The sequence below is a fragment of the Pteropus vampyrus genome, unplaced genomic scaffold (assembly GCF_000151845.1).
Source record: "Pteropus vampyrus isolate Shadow unplaced genomic scaffold, Pvam_2.0 Scaffold80, whole genome shotgun sequence".
Taxonomy (NCBI): Eukaryota; Metazoa; Chordata; class Mammalia; order Chiroptera; family Pteropodidae; genus Pteropus; species Pteropus vampyrus.
Window position 1 is genome coordinate 3,783,547 of NW_011888861.1, and position 21,037 is coordinate 3,804,583.

Consider the following 21,037-nt stretch of genomic DNA (forward strand, 5'->3'; position numbering starts at 1 on the left):
TGCTTGGTACATAGTAAGTACTCAATAAATATCGATTTAATTCATGAAACATACCTGAATAACAAATTCATTGAGCATGTTACTTAACTCTCTCTGTTCCTTTGTTTCCAGAGTTGGAAATACAATGTATTTTCATATAACAGATATAAATTTAAGTGTAGACAATAGAGGTCTTGCTGTGACTTCAAGTGGCGCAACACATGCACAATCTACAGCATGGTGCCAAGTACCATGGTGTCAGAATAGGGGATCCATTTGGATCTTTCTTACCCTCTTTCATTTGAATTATTTTTAAGCAGGGATGATGATGATGATGATAATGATGATGATGATAAAAATGACATAATGATTGTGTACAGTTTATACTTATACTGATGTAATCTTCTGGGTGGTTCTTAAGACAAGTATTTCTTTTTACCTCCATTTTAATAAATGGTGAACTGATATTCATACAAATTAAATTATTGTATAAGACTGAGCACACAATATGTGACATAAACAGAACTTGAATCCAGATATTTTAAGTTTTGACTCAGTCTCAAAAACTTTCATCTATACCAAACATAATAAAGTTTAATCTAGATTCACTTTAAAGACTAAATCCCTTTCAATTAGCATGTTATTGATGCAAATGATGGCAGTAAAATAAATTTAACAAAGCTTAAATGAGGTAAACATTCTCGAACGTTTTTAAAAAAATATAGCCAGCCACAAGTAGGCTTAAGCTGAATGCTAGTGAGAATCTTTAAAAAATTCTAAATCTTGACGTACTGAATTAGTAGCAGAGTTTTAATGTGAATTAATTGTAACATTTTCAAAAGATAAACTGATAAAAATGCTAACCTACATGCCATAATAAAACTTGGTGAGGTGAATGAAATGAGATTAGATAACATACTATGTGAATAAGAAGGATGTGAAGAGGCAGGTTTATGTTGATACTTTAAGTACATTTAATGCCATCCTTTGACAGGACGGAATATCTTTAAAATCTCACACCAGCAAGAGGGAAAATAAAATCGACAATCTTTTTTTTTTTTAGTCTCATTTGAATTCTTAATCACATGGTCTCTACTCTGGTTTTGATTCACAAAAGAGATTTCAGAAACTCCTGGGTTTTTTTTTTTTTTTAATGAAATATTTAATTTTTCCTCTAAAGATTTACACACAATCATTGGAACATGAAATGGATATCTGTAAAGCTCAAGAAGCTCACAGTCTTAACTCTGGTACTCGGTTCACTGAAACATCTTGTTTCCATTTCACTGAATTCCAAGCCTTCTGAATACAATTGAATGTCATTTGCAGAATTCTCCTTGATATTTTAAGCATCCATCTTGTTCCTGAGCCACATTACAAGTTCATGAGTTGTAGAAAAGAAAAGGAGGAATCTATGTGTGGCTTGAAGTCTGATCCCCTAGGCAGAGGACTGTCCCAGTGATGCCGAGACAGTGACACTGCTGCTCCCTGGGTGTGCTCATGTTCTCTATACATAGGGGAAACTTATCTTCAGTGTCTTAGAAAGACAAAGAAAGCAAGACTAAAGTTAGAACACAGGGGGATGACAACCTTTATGCCTTTTAAACAACCATGTTTCAGTTCAGTTTGTTCCTGTTTGCTTTGAGAAGGGAGAAAGAGAGAGAGAGAACTCTAATTACAAACTCCACATTTCTTTCAGCTATACTATTTTCAATCCTATATAATTTGTTCAGCTGAAGTGGCAAATGCTTGCTTTTAAATGTGAAGAGAAGGTGCCCCATTTAATAGTTAGAAAAGATTGACTTCAATTTAAACAAAAGAAAAATTCTCCAGGGCCTAATGATTCATGATTTGTAATCATTGAGGAGCAGCCATTTTGTTCTCCATGGCCTTGGCCCTTTGAGGAGACTATCTTTCTCTTAGCCCCTTCTCTCCCACCTCCTGTGTTCTTTCACCTCAGGGATCAGGTCAGGTCACAGACGGCCACTAATGTGGGGCTTAACGAGGTTAGGGTGAGGACACACAGCTGGATTTCTGGAAAGGCCTCTCCATGACACTTGGGAACAGGGTTGGTCACATTTCTCACCTGGAAAGTCCATTCTTGACAAAGAACTTTGATCCCTATGACTGGAGCAGAATAGTCAGCATTCTACAAGGTCCCAAGAAGAGGGCAGAAGCTACTTACTGAACACTTAGGGGCCAGGTGACTTTTACGTGTTATTTTTTATGAGACAGAAAGGCATCTTGATAGACTCAGGTGAATATTGCCATCTGGCAGATAAAAGATGCTTGAGGAAATGGAAGCGAGTAAACTCAGAGTTGCCCCACTAATAATAAGCATGCGGGCTTTGACCCTAAATCCCTCTGAGTAATAAACCGATGCCCCGTCTACCACAGCACATTCCTTCCCTTGAATCAGAGAGCACTTGATGGGAAAGGCATTATCACTGGTGGGTGAAACTCCTTCTACCCCATTCTTCTTAAGCCCTGATCCACATATGTAAACACATGTCACATCAATGATTGCTCCAGCCCTTTGCCTACTTGACTCCAAACATGTGAAAAAGAAGAGGAAGATTACATGTATCATCATCATATTACTTATATTCAAGTATTTGCTATTGTGTGGGGGGAAAGTTCCACAAGAACTCTTTTTTTCTTTTTCTTTTCTGTATTTAAGCATTATAAAGCTACAGCAATAAACAGCCACAGGTACAAATATCATTCATTGCCTTTGCTTGATGATTTGCGTTTTGTTTTTTTTTTCATATCAGCTGCTTTTTCAAACACAATCTTGTGTGAAACCAAAATATATAAAAATGATAAAGAAAAATTTTGTTAATATGTTTGTTAGATTTCAGTGTATAATGCTGAATTATAAAACCAAGCAAAAAGAACAATGAGGCTTTGTGATGAACACAGAAATTTGAAATCAGTGTTACAGATGACAGCTGCAAGCTTCTATAACTTTAGTTTCCAATTTATTCCCTTTTGTTGTTGTTAATTTTTAATATTGTTGCATAATATTGAAAAAATCCTGATTCCCTAAAATAAGGAGTTGCAAATAATAACAGTATTTTACTTTTTAACAGCTACCTTGCAATCTCAGGATATTTTTTTCCTTAAACTTATCCACTTAAAACGTATTTACTTAAAACGAAAGGAAGAGTAGAAATGGCTTCTTTCAAAGTTGAAATCATTAACAATATGAAACAATTTGCATTTTTTAATTTGTAACCCTGCAATTTGAGGAACCAATGATAACTTCCTCAGCTAGTCTAAATCTTGTATTAGAGGCAGAAAACACTTTTCAAATTATAACATTAATGAGATGCTCATTGATGCTCTTAGAAAACAAGAAGAAACCTATAAGCCTGAGGGCCCATCTCTATCTATTCAGCTTCAGAAGGCACAATTTACCTTGTTTTGCATGGTGAGTCCAATCTTTGACTTCGAATTTCATACTGAGCTTTTACTACCATAAGCACAGTTACCCGTGACACTTCAATGCCAATAAATTGTGTTACACCATTTTATGCCACACACACTTACATGTTATCACATATTAACATCCACTGAGGACAAGAATTCGGGCTGTGTTGTCTGGCCTTAGCCAGTAATTGAACGGAATGTGCCTGTGCTATACTAGGGGGCTTACTTGTGAATTTTCATGTGAATGGACGTAGGGAGACCTTAAGTTTATATGTTAAAAAAGAAAAAAATAAGAGCAGAGCTACAACCGTTCTATTTAAAGGTTGGCAAATATATGCACCGAGATGACAGGAGAAAGTTTCTTGTGAGATCTACACAAACCTGGCAGTATGCTTGTGAGAAAGTTTCTTGTGAGATCTACACAAACCATTAGTAGTCTCCACCCTGTCAGAATAGAAGTTACATTAAATTACCAGGGTGACTAAGCATCTTACTTTTGAAGAGTACTGCTATCATTTCCTTTAACCCTCACAACAACAACAGAATCAATTAAATATTAAAGATATAGAGACTTAACCATCGAAATTGCATAAGAAAAGACTTTATGCCAGCAAGAATGCTTTAGAATTTTCTCCACTGCGGGTGTTTCAGGTACAATGGTTTAGAATCCTACACACACATCTGCTGTAGACTTTCCTCTTGTGCCTCAGTCTAGTTCAGTGGTTCTCAGACTTTAGTGCTCAAGATAATTATTGCACAAGATGGTATAAACAAAAACCTTCTATGTTATCCTTGATGGACAATCTAGAGGATTTTTGGTCATTCAGTAATACTTATTGAGTGCTTTTTCTATGCCAGGACTCTTATAAGTGCTAGGTTGGAGCAGTGAACAAAGTTTCTGCCTTTCATTAAACAAAAAAGGAATTTATGGTATAATGTCAGCTGTAATGAATGCTCTGAAGGAAATGTCAGGTCACATAAAAAGAATCCGAGTGGCAGAGGAAAGAGGAAGTGTTGCTCCTTTAGACAAGGTAATCATGGAGAGACATTTGACCCGGGTGAAGGGAACACGTTTTGTGATTTGTCAGAAGAGAAGCATTGCAGGTAGGAACAGGATTGTATCAGGCACATGAAAAAGAACATGGAGGCGAGCAGAAAATAAAGGGGGATGTCACACAGTTGGGACCAGATCAGGCAAGGCCTTCTAAGCCTTGATAAGGATGAGGACTATACATTTCGCAATAAATGTGGTGGGAAGCCACTGAAAGATTTGAGTGGAGGAGTATTAGGATCTGATTTACACCTTAAAATCTCAAGGGTAATTTTGACCCCACACACTTTGTGTTGGGTGGGAACTTTAGAACCTAACCCTCTGTATTAAGTGCTATTCTACTGTTTGACACAGGGAATGCTTTTTGAAATTAAGTTACTAAATAGTGAGAAATTTAATTTAAAAATGAAATGCAGATCCTCTGAAGCCCCTTGGTAGAATGCTGTTGTTTTTGTTTGTTTGTTTTATTTTTGTGTTTTTAAATTAAATTTATTGGGGTTATATCGGTTAATAACATTATATAAGTTTCGGGTATATGATTCTGTAATATATCACCTGCATATTCTATTGTGTGCTCACACCCAAAGTCTAGTCCCCTTCCATCACCATATATTTGACTACCTTTTTCTCTTCATCCTTTTATCACCACATATTTGATTGCCTTTACCCTCTTCATTCTTCCCCCGTTTCCCTTCCCTTCTAGAAATCACCATATTATTGTCTATGTCTATGATTGTGTTTTGTTTGTTCATTTGTTGCTTTCTGCTTTATGTCCTACATGAGTGAAATCATAGGATTCTTGTCCTTTTCCATCTGACTTTTTTCACTTAGCATGATACTCTCAAGATCCATCCACGTTGTCTCAAATGACAATATTTTATCTTCTTTGTGGCTGAGTAGTATTCCATTGTATATATGTACCACATCTTCTTTATCTAATCATTGATCAAAAAACACTTAGGTCGTTTTCATGTCTTGGCTATTCGGAGTAATGTTGCAATGAACATAGGGTACCTATACCTTTACAAGTAAGTATTTTCAAATTTCAGGCTGGGATTTTTTTTTTAAAGTATAAAAGCTACATGCTACAATAAAGGTTAAATTAGAGCTCCTATACAAAGCTTCTGAGACTGTAATTAACACCTTAGTAATGCTTCCTAAGCGTTGACTTGGTCCCTTTCTGCTCCCTTATTCTTTATCAAAACTTTTGCTATTGATGTCTGGTTTTGATTGTTCACCATCCGGTAAACTTGTTTGTTTACCAAAGAAACTAAGTCATTCGACAAACTGCTAGATTCTAATGATAAGTATCCTCCTCAAATAGAAGTGTGTTATTTGTCTCAAGGACCCTCTTTTTTGGAAAACAGCTCTTGTGCCTCTAGAAATAGTTGTTAAACTGATATCATAGATTGGTTTGGGATTACTTTTTTTTTTTTTTTATTTTGCTTATCTATTCTGTCACAAAGCTTGGCTTCCATAAAAGAGACACATTTCTCTGACTTCACCCAAGTTACATTAGATTCTTTCCTCTAGTTTATTAACCCCAAGTGCTTAGCAAACTTGAGAAAGTATGACCTGATGCCATCATTCATAATACATTTTTAAAGTCACTTGTTGAAATATGACAAAGGGAGGAAATATTTTGTTGAAATTAAACAATAATGCTTGAAAGATATTTTAGATTATCATAGGGTTCTTTTAACACTTTGAACCCTGAAATAATTTACTTCTTGCAAAAAATTAAAGCAAAATGGAGTGTGCAGAAGACTCACCGGCAGGTTTCTGGGCATCACTCCCAGGATTTCTGATTGAGAAATCTAGGGTTGGGCAGACTTTTAACTTTATTAAGTACTCTAAGTAGACAGACGTAGGGCAAGACAATTTGAATAAGTACCCCAAGTGACAGCTGTGGGAAATCACATCTAAGAAACACGGCTGGCTGACTTCTTGAAGGAACATTAACTTTGTTGTAGAAAATATCAAACACGTCCAAAAGTAGAGAGATGTGCCCCCATCATCCCACCTCAACAGCTGTCAGCATAGTTTCATCTACCCTACCCTGTGCCCAGATTATTTGGGGGTAAATTCCAAACATCATACTATCTGTAAATATTTCAGTGTTTCTATACAAAGTTGGGATTATTCTTCTTATACAAAACCACAGTAGCATCAGTATACCTAAATAATTAACAGTAATTCCTAATATCATCAAATATCCAGTCAGTGTTTATATTTCCCTAATTGTCTCATAAATAACTTTTCGTTATGTTGTAGAATTTTTTTATAGTTTACTTGAGTCAGATGCAAATAAAATCTATGTCTCTTAAGCCTCTTTTAAGCTCTTGGTTCCATCTTCATCTTTTTTGGGTTACATTTTTTTCTGTTGAAGAAACCAGACGATCTGTCCAGTAGAATTTCCCACCATCTGGATTTTGATGCTTACATCCCTGTGATGTTGTGAAGCATGTTCCTCTGTCTTCTGCATCCCTTAGGAACTGTGAGGACATTCTAGAGGCATCACTTTCTTTGCCTGACAAACTCATAGTTGGCACTGAGTCGTGTATTCCCATCGAAAGGTGATGATTAAGAGTACCTACTTTTTCCATGATATTTTTGTCTAAATTCATAAATTTATTAGAGATTACAAAATAGTGGTAGTATAATTCTATTCTTTGTTCATTTATTAGCGGTAATTGTTGTTCATGAAGGGAAACTTCCTCTCATCTACCGTGTGTTTACTCAGTGCTTCAGGTTTCATACAAAAAGCAGGGTAAATATGTTTTCCCTTTATTTACCCTTTTTCAAAATAAAGTTTTTTCATAATGTCCTCCCGAGTCACCATTTCTTAAAAGTGTTGTGGTGAACAAATGGGTTTAAACATACCTGGTGTGTTTCAGTCAGTACAGCCAGGGCCCTTACTGATGCTGGAATGGCCTTCTCTTTGACCGTTGATCTGAAACCTATTCAACTAGGCTGCCGAGTTCTTTTAATACACTACTAGTTGTCTCTGATAGTTTCCTTGCTTTCTACTATGACAGTATGTTTCAGGCTCATCTTGGACATGTCCTGCCTCAGACCTGGGATCAGGTTTTTCTTCAGGGAAACCTGGTTCCTTTTAGTGAGAAATGGTGTTTGAGGACGGCAGTCTGGGCTGTTGGGGTACTCACTCATTACAGCTGGGTTTGTTGTCGTTTCTCAGCCTTTTCCGTGGGCGCAACCAGAGCTAGGAAATCTCTCTTTCATGGATATGAAACACATAAATATGTGGTGTGTGAGTATTATTTAAAGTAAAATACATCATGAGTTTATACTGATGTATCAGGTTCTTCTTAACCTCAGCATTTCCTGTCTCTCAAGCTGAAAATTGTAGTCCTCAGTCACACCAACACAGTTTACTCATTTTCTTTATCCCACACTACACTCACTATAATTTCTGAATGAAAATGCCAATGACACCCCAGAAATATGCTTACTGAAAACTTTGAACTTTGGTTTTGTTTTGGTTTTTAGTCCATTGGGCTAGGGATATATAGTTACATTATGTTAAGGTCACTTAGAATGGTTCCTCTTTGCGTGTTTACACCAGTGACTGGATATACACTTAAGTTCATTTATTTTATTTTAGTTGAGATTTTTAAAGGAGATTTTTAGAAAATTATTTTTGTTTAATATTTAAAGTCAATATTGTCTGTAGTTTCCCTGCTATGAGCAATATTGAAATTCCCAGTAATTCTTTCTTTTCTCTCCTCGCCCCATCATTTGATTTAAAGTAATATCCTTTTATTCCCACTTAGATCTATATCAGTGAGCTTATTTTCTTTTCTTTTGTATTCTCCCCATCATGTTTTTTATCATCATACTGTCTCTCCATTGTCAGAGCATGTAACTATTATACACAATACTGTCCCCCTTATAATCATCTTTGAGCAATGGACCCCTACAGCTGATTATGTGTGTAATGCCCACCCCAGTCCTTGTATCTGTGCCTCTTTGGTCATTCTGGTTGCCTGAAGTTTCTCCCTCATAGATTACCAAGGAAGGGCTAATAGGAACAGTATATAGTCCCTGGGTCTTTGCATACTAATAACAGATTGTTGTTGACTCAAAGATCATTTTGGCTGGATATAAAAGTCTTAGCTTAGTTGCCTTTCTTGAGTGTCATTCTTTTGACTTCTAGCACAAAGCCTGGCTCTTGAAAAGTCTGATGACTCTCTAATTTTCTGTCTTTTCTTAAATGACTTGGTCATTTTGCCTGAATGTCCAAAACATTTTATTTTTGTTTTTTGTTTTTTTTTCTAGGCCAATTTTTCCAGACACATGGTGTCCTTTAAATATGTAGTTTGAAATCTTTTTCTACTTCTGGAAAGTGTGCTTGCGTGATGATTTTAAGTATTTGTTCTGTTTCATTGCTTAGCTTTGCTTTTTGAAGACTCATTGTAATGTCTTGCTTGATTTTCTTTGCCTATTTTCTCTTTCAGAGTCTTTCTCTTACATTCTTTCTCTTTCTTCATTTTTTTTTTTTTGATTTTTAAAACTTTCTTCCTTTCCATTTTCTAATACTCTTTAGTCATTCTCTGGTGTGTGTATTCTCTCTTGTGTTCCTTGTTCATTAGTCTTCATTTCTTAATTTTTTCCCCTTTAGCTTCAAATTAACTCCAGTCACATTGTTTCTGAGTTTTGCAATTAAATTTGTTTCTTTATATCTTCTTTTATTTTCTCAATTTTCTTTAACTTTTTTGAAGTATTAATTTAAAGTTTTTATCTGTTGTGGGCATATCTCTATGGTAACAAATGTTATTCTGATCTTTATCTCTTTTTTCTCATAATAACTGTGCATTGAATTTGATAACAATCCTATTTTGTTACTTATTTTTAAGTGAAATGAATTTTTCTGTATTTTTAGGGGCAAAGAAAGCTTTTCTAGCTTCTAAGCTCTACAGCTCCCTCTTCTGTTGTTTCCATGAAATGGTGTTAAAAGGTCCATACTTTCTTAGCTCTGTCTCCTCTGCTCCTACTTTTATCTACCCCTTCCCTTATCTTTGATTTCATTACTGTCGTTCTCAAGGTGGATGCTACTCTCAAAAGTTTCTCCTCCGGGTAGTTCAGTTGTGGAAGGAAGCTTAGTTTTATTGGTTTTGCGAGTATATAGACCCTGTACCACCTAGTGTTTCCTGCAGTCCGTTGCTCTCGCTATACAAATTGGACTCTGTAGGATTTTTGGCCAGTTATGCTGCCGTGCTCAAAATAGCTTATCAACCTGCTCACCTTATGGTGAGGACCTTATGGAGATTTGGGGACTCCTCTCATTAAACCTTTAGTTGCTCGCTGCCTTTTCTGCATTGGTGTTGCTTCTACCTGGCTCTATAGCAATAGATGATTTGGCCACACCCGTTAGTATTTTCAGGCTCATGGGCTATGTGGTCACCTAATTTCGTTTTGGTGTTGTCCGCAGGTTATAGGTTTTTTGATCTCATTTTCCTATTTTTGTTGTTGTCGTCATCGTTGTTGTTGTTGTAAGGGAAAAAGAAGAGGACAGGGATTCTGGGAGATTAAAAACTATGCTGCCTTTGACACTGGCACCATGGTCTTCCCTGAATTCTCACTCTAACTTTTTCATAGTGTTATCAGTTCTCGAGAAGATATTTCTGCTAAACGCCGTCCTTCTGGATTCAAGCTAAAGTACTTTCAAATGTGAAAAGTTTAGTTTCAATTATATTTTTAGTTAATAGTTTATTAAGGAAAACTAAAAAGTGCCTTGGAAAACAAAACACTGCCACTAATTATTACTTCTTAAATAGAAAACTAGCTATATTTGTTAATTTTCTTAAATGAGTATGTAGGAAATGAAATTGTTACATATATATCATTCCTAAATTAACACAATATAAAGTCAGTAGCTCTTAATCCATCAAGAGACAATGTATATCAAGTTTAGGATAAATTAGGACTGTGGACTTTCATAAATGGTAGCTCTATGGTTGAAAAAGCCCCCTGAGGTTTTCTGATATGCATTCTGATGACCTGGACAAGTACACCTTTTACCTCCTCATCCTCTCACACTATAAAGTCTCTAGCTCTGAGAATTGACTTGTTATAACTTTTAAAATGTGGTTGCCAAATTGCCATTGACAATTGCATCATTCTTCTTGGCTTTTAATAGCTAGATAGTAGTGCATAAAAAGAACTATATGCGTTTCCTATTTGTCCTTTTCAAATTCTTCAGGGCTGAAGGGCCTTGAAGACAGGATCAGCGAACATGCTTGTAGTATATGTTACCCTCGGCACCTTTTGGTAAAGGTGCTTCCTGCTTCCTGTAGAGTTTAAATTTAGATCCACTGAGAATCTGAGAAATACAGTAATGAAAGCAGAACTGGAGTTTCCTCTTTTGGAAGCTTTCCTTATTAAATTCCATTAATGACTCTGTTAGACTTTATTCGCATCTTACACGAGGGACTCCAGAATAGCAAGCTGAATTGCTTCTTCTTTCCTCACACAGAGTCATTCTTTCATTCGACATTGATTGAGTGCCTCCCATGTACCAGGTTAAAGGAGCTTATGTGCATAACTACCAACCTATCTTCTTCATTCTATTATTTTAAAGAGTTCCTTGGTAGCCCACCTGTCTAAGTGCTGTTATTAAATTTCAGTTGATTTTATAAATGTTTTTATGACATCCTCCTTACTGGGTTTTTAGGTGTAAATCACTCTTGGGTAAAATAGACAATATAAACATAAATAGACTAGTCATATGATTATATATACTCTGAGTATGAGAATCTGCAGAGAGAAAATATCTTGGTATTCTTCAGTTGGCTTGTAAAAACGAGTCAGCGTCTCATTTCTAACTAAAATCCACTGCCTACAAGGGAGATAGATTGAACATTGCCTTTACCTTCCTATTTACAACTATGAAACTTGACCCAGCAGCTGACACTTTCTGTGTTCTGTTCAGTATCAGTAACCCATAATGTGTCACACCTGTAATATTTTAGATAGGAAAAAAACAAATAAACAAGTTTTTATTTCTGCCAAAGGCCTTTCAGCATCATCCATGGTTTCTCTCTTTGCTCTGCAGATGGCAGACATTGAGTTTCAGGTCCTCTAAGCATGACCTCTAAGGAGTTCTTGGCAAGATACCACCTCTCCCCCTTGCAAACTGCTGCTTCTTGAGTTCACTTAGTAGCAGGGCCAGAGTTTGTGTGGACCCCCTCCCCATCTGAGGCTCTATGAGGAATGCGTTTCCAAATGCAGGAAGTTCCTCTTACACTCTGCCACCTAGCTTCCTCGGTTATGACCGAATTCTACTCCATTCTGAGCCAGCTTATCCATTTAAGAACAGAAATTATATCCTCATATGGGCTTGAACAAAAGAGAACAGTGATACTTTGTAAGTTAATGAAATTATGGTAAGAACAGGAAGAAACCCAAGGAGTTTTGATGATCTGTTTCCTGTTAGAAAGTAGTACAACAAAATGATTCAGAGTCTTGTAAGTTCTGTAGGGATTTGGCAGAAGAGCAGCGAATAAGTTATTGATTGTCCCATCAATTTCCAGCCATCGCTGGCCTCTCTGCTTCCTGTGCCCCAGCTGACTTGCTGTCTGCTCAGCAACTTAGTGCACGACACATGCAAAGAGTATAAATATCTTGTGAAGATGACTGAAATCTGCCATGCACTTCGCCACCCAGCCCATAACATGTTTACAAATGTTACATTGGGGTCTGCTATTTGATATATCTTGACCACAGCCAAATAGGCTTCCATAAGGATGGCACCAGTCAGCACTCCCACCAGCAGCAGTATGCCCATTAACAAGTACATAGTAACGTATGTTTCTAAACATTAAATGGCCCCAGAGCTATGTCCTCAGACCTCTCTTGCTCCCTCATTGACCTCTTAAAACTGTCTCAAAGCTGACGACTTCTCCATCCTAGGCCTCTCCTTTGACTGTCAGACTGGGGTATCCCACTGCCTCGTAACTGTCTCCACTCGGGTGAACTCTTGAGCTTCATCCTAATCTGCTCCTCCTACTCTCCTCCTCATCTTAGGAAATAATAACTCTCTCCTTTCAGTTGCTCAGGCCAAAAGCTTTGATGTTGTCCTTGACTTTTCTCTTTTTCTCCTACACAACCCCTCAGGTCCAAACCACTATTATCTCTTGCCTGGAGTATTTCAGTAGCCTCCTAACTGATCTCTCAGCCTCTGCCTTTGCTCCCAGAAAATATATCTTCAACACGGGCTCCAGAATAAATGTTAAAACACCGTTCAGATCTTGTCATTCTTCTGATCAAAATCCTCCAATGGCCTCACAGCTTATTCAGAATAAGAACCACAGACCTTATCGTGGTCTAAAGGGTGCATCAGCCCTACCCCCACCTCTAGCTTCATTTCCTACTATCTTCCCCTCATGTACTCAGCCCCAGCCATACCAGTTCCCTCCTTTTTGCTTTTCCTTTAACATGCCAGGAGGATCCCACCCCGGGACCTTTGCACCTTCAGTTCCTTCAACCTGAAATGACCTGTGTCACCACATTGCTTTCTTCTTCACTGTCTTGAGACTTTTGCTCAAATGTCACTGTCTATGAGGCCTCAGTGGACAGACTTCTAAAAATGGTTTTCTAAACCACTGTCCTAGCCTCCTTTTCTGCTTTATCTTTCTCCTCCACATTTATCACCATTAACAGAAAATATTTCATTATAAAACTTTGGTTTATTTCCATGAAGACACATAATTAGTTTTTGTCGTTATTAATTGTTCTGTCTTAGAGTCTGGTACAATATCTGACAGATAAATACACAATTAATATCAATTTAATTGGTTAAGAGAGTGTCAGTAATCATCATCATAATAAAAAGCTAGCATTTATTGAGCAACTACTAAGCATCAGGCACTGTGCTCAGTGGTTTACATTTATTTAGTCTCCCAACAACACAGTAGATAGGCATTATTATTCTCCTTTTACACGAGAAACTTGAACCCTACACGAATTAAGTAAGGTGCTTTAGGTTTCATAACTAAGTGGAAGAACCAGAAAGTGGGCCCTAAGAGTTCGTCTCCAGAGCCTGCATCCTCAGCTACTATGCTCTACTATTTCTGTGAGGAAATGACTCGAGACTGGCTTTAGCTTGGTTCACCCCCTGCAGTCCACACTCTTGTCTCCTGCTGAGGTCATCTGTCTTTTCCATGTCATTCATGTCATTGGGTCTTCTGTGTGTTTTTTGTAATAGTTGTCATCTTACTGGATTTCTCAGTAGCTTTGCCAGCGCTGCTCACTCCCTTTTTTCTAGAACCCCTTCTTATCTATGGCCATGCCACCCTGAACAAGCCCAATCCCATCTGATCTCGGAAGCTAAGCATGGTTGGGCCTGGTTAGTACTTGGATGGGAGACCACCTAGGAAGACCAGGTGCTGTAGGCATAAAAAATAAAAAATAAGGGATTGTAAGCTGACACAGTCCTTGTAATCTGTGAAGGAGAGAGAGAGAGAGAGAGAGAGAGAGAGAGAAATACCTCAAGGGTAATTTAAACTCCAAGGGTTGCCTCCCCTAAATAAAAAATAAATAAATAAATAAAACCTTTTCTTTTGTTGCCTTTCTTAATGCCATCCTCTTTTGATTTCCATCCTGCTTTCCTGATCTGTCCAGGGATTTGTCCTCTACCTGCCGTCTACACCTCTAAATGTTGGCGTTCCTCATGGCTTAGTCCTTGGTCCACTTTTCTTCTCAAGTTTTGTTTTTCCCCTAAATGAGCTCATCCAAACTCAAAGCTTCTTGATGGACACAAAGTTCTACACCTATATCTTCAGGCCAGATTCCTCCACAACCTTGGACCTGTATATGCAGCTGCCTATGTAGAAGCTCCATTTGGAGATCATAAAGTCATCTTCACTCAAAGCCAAAGTTATAGCCCTCTACATCTCACCAAACCTCATCTTCCTCCAGTGTTCTCCATCTTAGCCATCAACCCTCTCTAGTTTCCCAAGACAGATGCCTAAAAATTATCCTTGAAGTATTTCTCTCTCTCTTTCTGCCTCTACGTCTTGTCACCAAGTCCTACTGATCCCATCTCTTAAATATCATTTGAATTTACTCACTCCTATCCATCTCCACTTCTACCATTCTAGTCCCACCATCTCTCTCTATGAGCCCCTTCTTCCTTGGCCTTCTTACACAACATTCAACTGTTACCCATCACCCTATATTTTTCTTCAAGAGCTATTTTTACAAATAAACTTATGTATTTGTGCAGTTTTGTTTTTTCTCCCCAGCTAGAATGTAAGTTCTGTCAGAGTATGGACCATGCTTGGTTTTTTTTCTTATTCAGTCCTTACATAGTGTCTGGCATACAGGAGACACCATAAGTATTTGATTTGTTGAATGAAAAAAAGTGCGATGTATCAGATGACTGGCTGAGATCAAAGGAGAATAAAGAATATTCAAAAGCAGATAGGAAGCTGTGCTGTGTTATATAGCACCATAATGAATAAATGGTTATTTCTAATACTTAGTCATCAGAGAAAGGTTAAATTTCGTTTATTATTCTTTATTTTAAAAGGCAGGCACATAGATGTAGAACTCTAAATGAAACAGATCTTATAAAAATTTCCATTAAGTAAGCAAAGTTTTAGAAGGTGAAGAGAGATTAAGTTAATTTATGTGAATACTTCATTACTCAATAAATGTTTATATCCAGCTGTGAGTACAAATAGCATGTTCTCACTTACCCATGCCAATGGAGGCTGAGGGAGCACCCATCATTAAAATTGCAGTGAATAAAGAAAGGGATTGATTGATTTGCATGCCCTCTCCTTTTTTTGATCATGGAGGAATTGCCAGAGAGGCTAAAAAATGGGCAACAGGCAGAGGGAAAAACAATAAGAATCTTGGATAATCCTCTACCAGATAATTAAGATTTAACTGGGTCTGTTTTGATGTGTGCACACGTTTCTGTACGTGGAAAAGGATGAACCCACAAATATTATAAATGCCAGTTTTTAAAGGCTTTTGGAAAATGCAGCCCATAGCATATGGTATCAAATTAATTTGAGATTTCACTTGTTTCCATCTGATTTGGGCACATCAAATTATGAGATAATAGTTTGGCATCCGTGTTCACAGTGCTCTTTGTAAGCTTCTCAATTTTACAAAATTCCTTCGAGGTTAGAGGATGTGTGGTGACCTTCGTTTTGTTGATGAGGAAATAGAGGCATGGAGTCAATTAGCGACTTCTCTGAGCTTTGGAAATAACTCACCAATAGAGCCATCAAGACCTGAGTACAGACCGTGGCTCTAGTATCACCATTTCTGCTTTTATTTTCAGTGCTTTTCTTACTTTTGTTCTCTTTCGTGCCATTTAATGCTACCTGTTTCATCCTGCTGCCCATCACGATTAGACAGAAGAAGAAACTTAAGACAGGACAGATTATGTTTGACAGTAAGGAACTTTACAGCTGAATTCCATTAGACAGAAGTGTGCCTGTAGCCTCAGCAGTATTAAAACTTTCCAGTGATGTTTTATCACAGCTTCACCTGGGCTCCACGTGATGCAAAGACTCTTAACCTGGAAAGACGTATGTCTTTGTTTGGAGTTGCAGGTTTGCCCACCTCCAGTATCTCCTAAGAGCATTTGGCATTTTCTTTTTTCCTTAAAGCCAACTATAAAATTTAATTTAATTTGATCAGCTGTTTCTCCTGCAATCCATGTGAAATTTGGGTATCAGCGAATTGTGTTAACATTGCCAGTAAAGAAGTATTCCAAAGGTGAGGATCACCAGTTACCTCTTGGCAGAGCTGTTGAGCTCGTGACTAATAGCAGTAGGTCCTTTGCTCAATTGCCACATGAAATGCAAACGATTCTATACTTTATTCTATAAAGTGTGTCTATAAGATAGTGCCTCTGGGTAATTTCTTTTTTAATATTTATAGACATTACCAAGGTTTCTCCAAACTTGCCTTTTTTACCCAATTCCTAACCCTGATGCACAAAGGAAAATAATTTGATTCAAAACCCACCATGGATTTGTTGTATTGGTGCTGTAGATAAGTTAAGTGCTGCACAATGAAAGGCCCTCTTTGCATTTCTTTAGAGCAGAATATTATTGCCGTGTATTACTCTGGACTGAGAGGTGAGAATTGAGCTCTGTAGTGCCTCAGAAAATATCAAAAGAGCTTTAAAACATTAGCTTTGAGAGACCGGAATACATAGAAACTCAGAATGTTTGAATGTCAGCCCAGATGTTGGCAGACTTCCATTAAGATTTCGTTGCGAGTAAAAATGTGTACTCAGTGACTAGGTTCAAGCCCTTCGTAGTTTATAAGCAAATCTGCTTTTTCTAGATTGTTACAAAAAAAAAAATAGGTTAAGCAAATTTTGTGGTGGTGCTTATGGCGTGCACAGACATGCATGAAGCCTCTGCATCTTCCAAACTCGGAGAGCATATTTTAACAGCACGAGTATTTCTATGCGTTTGATGTATATCAGAACCTCTTCCTTCTCTTCCCACATGCTTTTTAATTGTATAGTTTAAATGTTTTACCTATTAAAACTGTTTGGTCTTCGAGCTGTAAACATCACACACAGTTAATAAGCTTTAGGAAAGAAAAGGAAATTGACATTTAGTAGATAGGTTCTACAAAACCAATGAAAAACTATGCAAATGAGGTAGAGAACAGACAGATTTGCATATCCTTGTTGGTTTCATGATGATATTCTCAGCATGAGCCTGGCAAACTTGCCTTTTTACCTCTTGGGATGATGCACGTACTAATGGTAGAATCCTGCAGGGTCAATTTAACAAGTGTAACATTGCGATTTTCCATGTGGTTTCTCGGAACCGCTGAGCAAAATGCCGCAATAAATAGTGACAGAGGAAATCGATTTTTGAAGTAAATACTTTTGGAGGTCGGGGGTAGAGAGGGACAGTCTATCAGTCTTTAACGTTGTCAGGGCAGAGTGTGCAATTTTTGGTATGAGTGCCACTGACATTTCAAAATAAATAGATCTCCACTTATTCTGCAACTGTCTAGATACCCCCACACCTACCACCAAAACTTCAGAGACTGGACAAATTTGTAAGTCTCCTTTGGCTGCATCAAGATCTCTCATCAGAAAAGCAGCGTAAGGAATCTGGTTTTGCCATCATTTTTTAAGAATAATAAATAACCTAATGACCATGTCATGTATATATTTAATTAATACTTTGTATTGCTGGACATTGATACATGGAAGCATAATTGCATAGTGACTAAGAAAGATTTTGACGTTGTCAAGACCTGGATTTGAACTCAGCACTGGCATCCCTCCTAACCTTGGTTTCTCACCCCAAAATGAGCACATAAGTGGTTGTGAGCATTAAATGAGAGAATGCAAATTGTTATCGAATTGCCTGGCTTACAGTAAATACCTAATAGGCAGTATCATTATTTTGAAATGCTTTCAAAATTATAATCAAGTTTTACTTTGTAAAATACAGTTTTAAAGAAATCAGGTAGCTTTCTTAAGAAGAAAACGGAAATAAAATTCACCCCTGCAATGAACTTGGAAAATTTTAGAGGGTCTTTTCCAAGTTGTTATAAAACACCTCTGAAGTAAATTTGCCCATTTCTGACCACACCGATCCTATAACATTCCAGGAATAAAATTTGTACTTGGGCTTTAAACTAAAGTGGGTGGAACAAACTGAATTAGAAGTCCTTGGCAGACATCGCCCCCAGCAGAATGTTCTCTCAATCGGTGGTATCGCAATAAAAGAGAAGATGTATATTTTTAAATCTGCCCTCACTCCCCAATCCCTTCAGCCAGTTGTATTTCTCTATTGTAAAAACCCACTCTGCTTGTATTTCATCTTATTCCTCCCTCTGATATCTGCACTCTCAACCCCACTTCCCTCCGACCCCCCAAAATAAACCACATTCATACAGACCCTCCTTCCCGAGAAAGCATTGAGCAGAGCTGTTCTCTGATACCGTATATGTGCATACTGGACCATGCTGAGGAAGGTCAAAGAAACATGAGAAGGCTCTGCTGTTTTCAGTTGTAAAGACTGCCAAGAAAAGGGGAAAAAAAAAACCTCAAATGTATTCACATCTCTCCCGCCTCTTTTTTCTTCTGTAAATATTCAAACCCTTTTTAGAGAGGCTTTAGATAATGTGTTATTCCAGCAAATACCATGAACCTTGGATGTACAGAGTACTCCCAGATCTCACAGGAATGACTCAGTAAAGAGTTAGATAAAATGGGGTTGGCAGGATTGGGTAGAGAATCTTGTTACTACATACACACACACACACACACACACACACGCCAGCCACCTCCACCCCTGTCATCACCATAGAATTATGTAAAAACTAGACATTCTCCTCTCCCTCACACAGGCAGTTGCATCTTTCCCAAAAATGGAAGGGGAAAAGCTTTCTTTGGCTAAGCCATATGCAAAAAATTATGGAACATCTGTGGAAGTAACAACATACAACAAGACAAATTATTGGTGGTAAAAGGCAAAGCCCTTGTTTCAAAAACATGTCTGGAGATAGTGTGTATACACAGCCTCGCTTTGTGCTAATTACGTATAATAACTGTCAGCTTTGTGGACTCCAGGCTGGGCTTTAATAACTCGTGGTCACGGTAGGGTGTTCCTTTTCTTTTTTGTTCTAGCTTTCCTTCTTCTTCTTCTTCTTCTTTTTTTCTTGCTTGTTGAACAAACCACATAGCTTTATTCAATAATTGCTGTCATCTGGAAAACTGAAGCAAAAATATGAGAGACTTGGTGACTTACGTCTTAAAATGTAATAGAGGACAGATGTCCCCCTTTTGATCTATTCCCCTCCAAAGCGAGTCCTAGAAGTGTGGAGATTGCAGTTCCAAGCAACTTATCACTGAGCTTCAAAATTTTTTTCCTTTCAACATTTAATGCTGTTCTCAGTCTCAACACCCACTACAAAAATAATGTCATTCCAGGTGAATTTAGTTGCTTTATTTATACTGAAACTCATTGTGATTTTGCCTGAGTGGGAAGCCTTTCAGGTACATGTACTTAAAAATGTACTATCATAGGGCCCCAATTCCCACGCCCTTTCACCTTGTGATCTTGGGACAGGAATTAGTTAGCTGTCCATGCCTTTCTTTCTCTATTTGTTAGAAGGAGGCAGTAATACCTGCTCACAGTTCTTATGTGGATCAAATGAGATCGAAACTGTAGAAATACAGGTCCTTTTATTATAAGAGTAACTCTGATGCTATTGTTTTTTATGCTAAAAGGGCTCTAAGCATCCTGTTATCACCTGCTGTCAGATTTCTTTGCATATTTTGCAGTGCCAGGGGTCTTGAGTCAGTAAAGAAAAAGGAGCTTGAAAAAACTGGAGGGATGTCTCTTTATGGGGAATAAGCAGTAGGGCAGAGTTTAATCTCAGGTCCTTGGGAAGAGTGACATGCCATAGCTACAACTCACCACGTGTCCCTCCTCACCTCAGAAATCTCTTAGCTCCCAGTACATAGTAAGAATAGGTGCAGTGATCTGTCACTAAGATGACCTCTGTCAGCCTCCCCAGCCTTTCCTCCTGTCACTTCCCATCAGTAGCCTGAGTTCCAGCCAGTCCCTACTCCCATCATAATTCCGACATTCCCTGCACGTTGCCATTCGTGTTTCCTCATTCTGACCCAGCCCATCAAAATCCTCCCCATACTTCAGGACCCAGCACACACCTGGCTCCTCTATACACCCTTCTAACTGCAAAGCCATCCACCTTCTCCCTCCTTTGGGCTCCCAGATCCTTTTATTACTTGTACTTTTTTTGCTATTCATAATACCTATCATGGTCTGCTTGATAACGTAGTTAACTTTGTAACTGTTTCAGCAGAAAGGGTGGCCCAGTGTGCTGGCTGGATGTGCGGGCACTGGAGTGAGCCTGCCTAAGGTCAAATTCCTGCACTCTGCCCTTTACTAGCACTGTATTTGGGGTAAGTTCTTAATCTCTCTGTATCTAGTTTCCCCATTTGCAAACCTGTCTTAATAATAATAGCTACCTCGCAAAGTTGTTTCTGAAGATTAAATGAATGCAAAGCTCTTACAACAGCGTGTAAGCACTTAAGAAATATTAGCTATTCGTAGTGTCTGTATACCAGAGAAGAGAGGCCACGTCTTGTTTATGCTTTAGGCCCTCGTACTTTACACGTAGAAAAGACCCAGTCCATAAACATGAAAAGTTGGTATCAGGTACACTTGGCAATATAAAAACCTGTTCATTTGAGTCAGCTAAGTAATTCAGAGCGCAGCAAGCCTCCCCTCTCACAGCCCCGTCCCTCCAGTCACTGAAAATCTGTGAGGGATCAGAGTATTTCAAAACAACCACAAAGCCCCGTGGAATACATTTTCAGTCTTCTTTATGTGTCTGCTTTTTCTTTTGGGTGAAAACAGTTAGCAGAGCCCGATTATAAGGCATGCATATGTATGCAGCATTATTTTGCAGAAGCTGAATGAAAGAATGGGAGTCGTATCCCGCTTGATGCTTCTATCCAAACTTCTAGGGCTTTGTGCCCTAAACACTGGAAGCAGTCTAGGTCACTTTAAAAATGGAGCCCTT

At 38.0% G+C, this 21,037-nt stretch overlaps 1 protein-coding gene and 1 pseudogene across 11 annotated transcripts in view; both read left to right on the forward strand.

Moving 5' to 3' along the window:
* The window catches only part of ATXN1 (ataxin 1), a 372,466-nt gene that overhangs the window by 249,619 nt on the left and 101,810 nt on the right, over positions 1 to 21,037 (forward strand). The window lies entirely within an intron of this gene.
* Positions 13,760 to 13,878, forward strand: LOC111741593 (annotated as a pseudogene).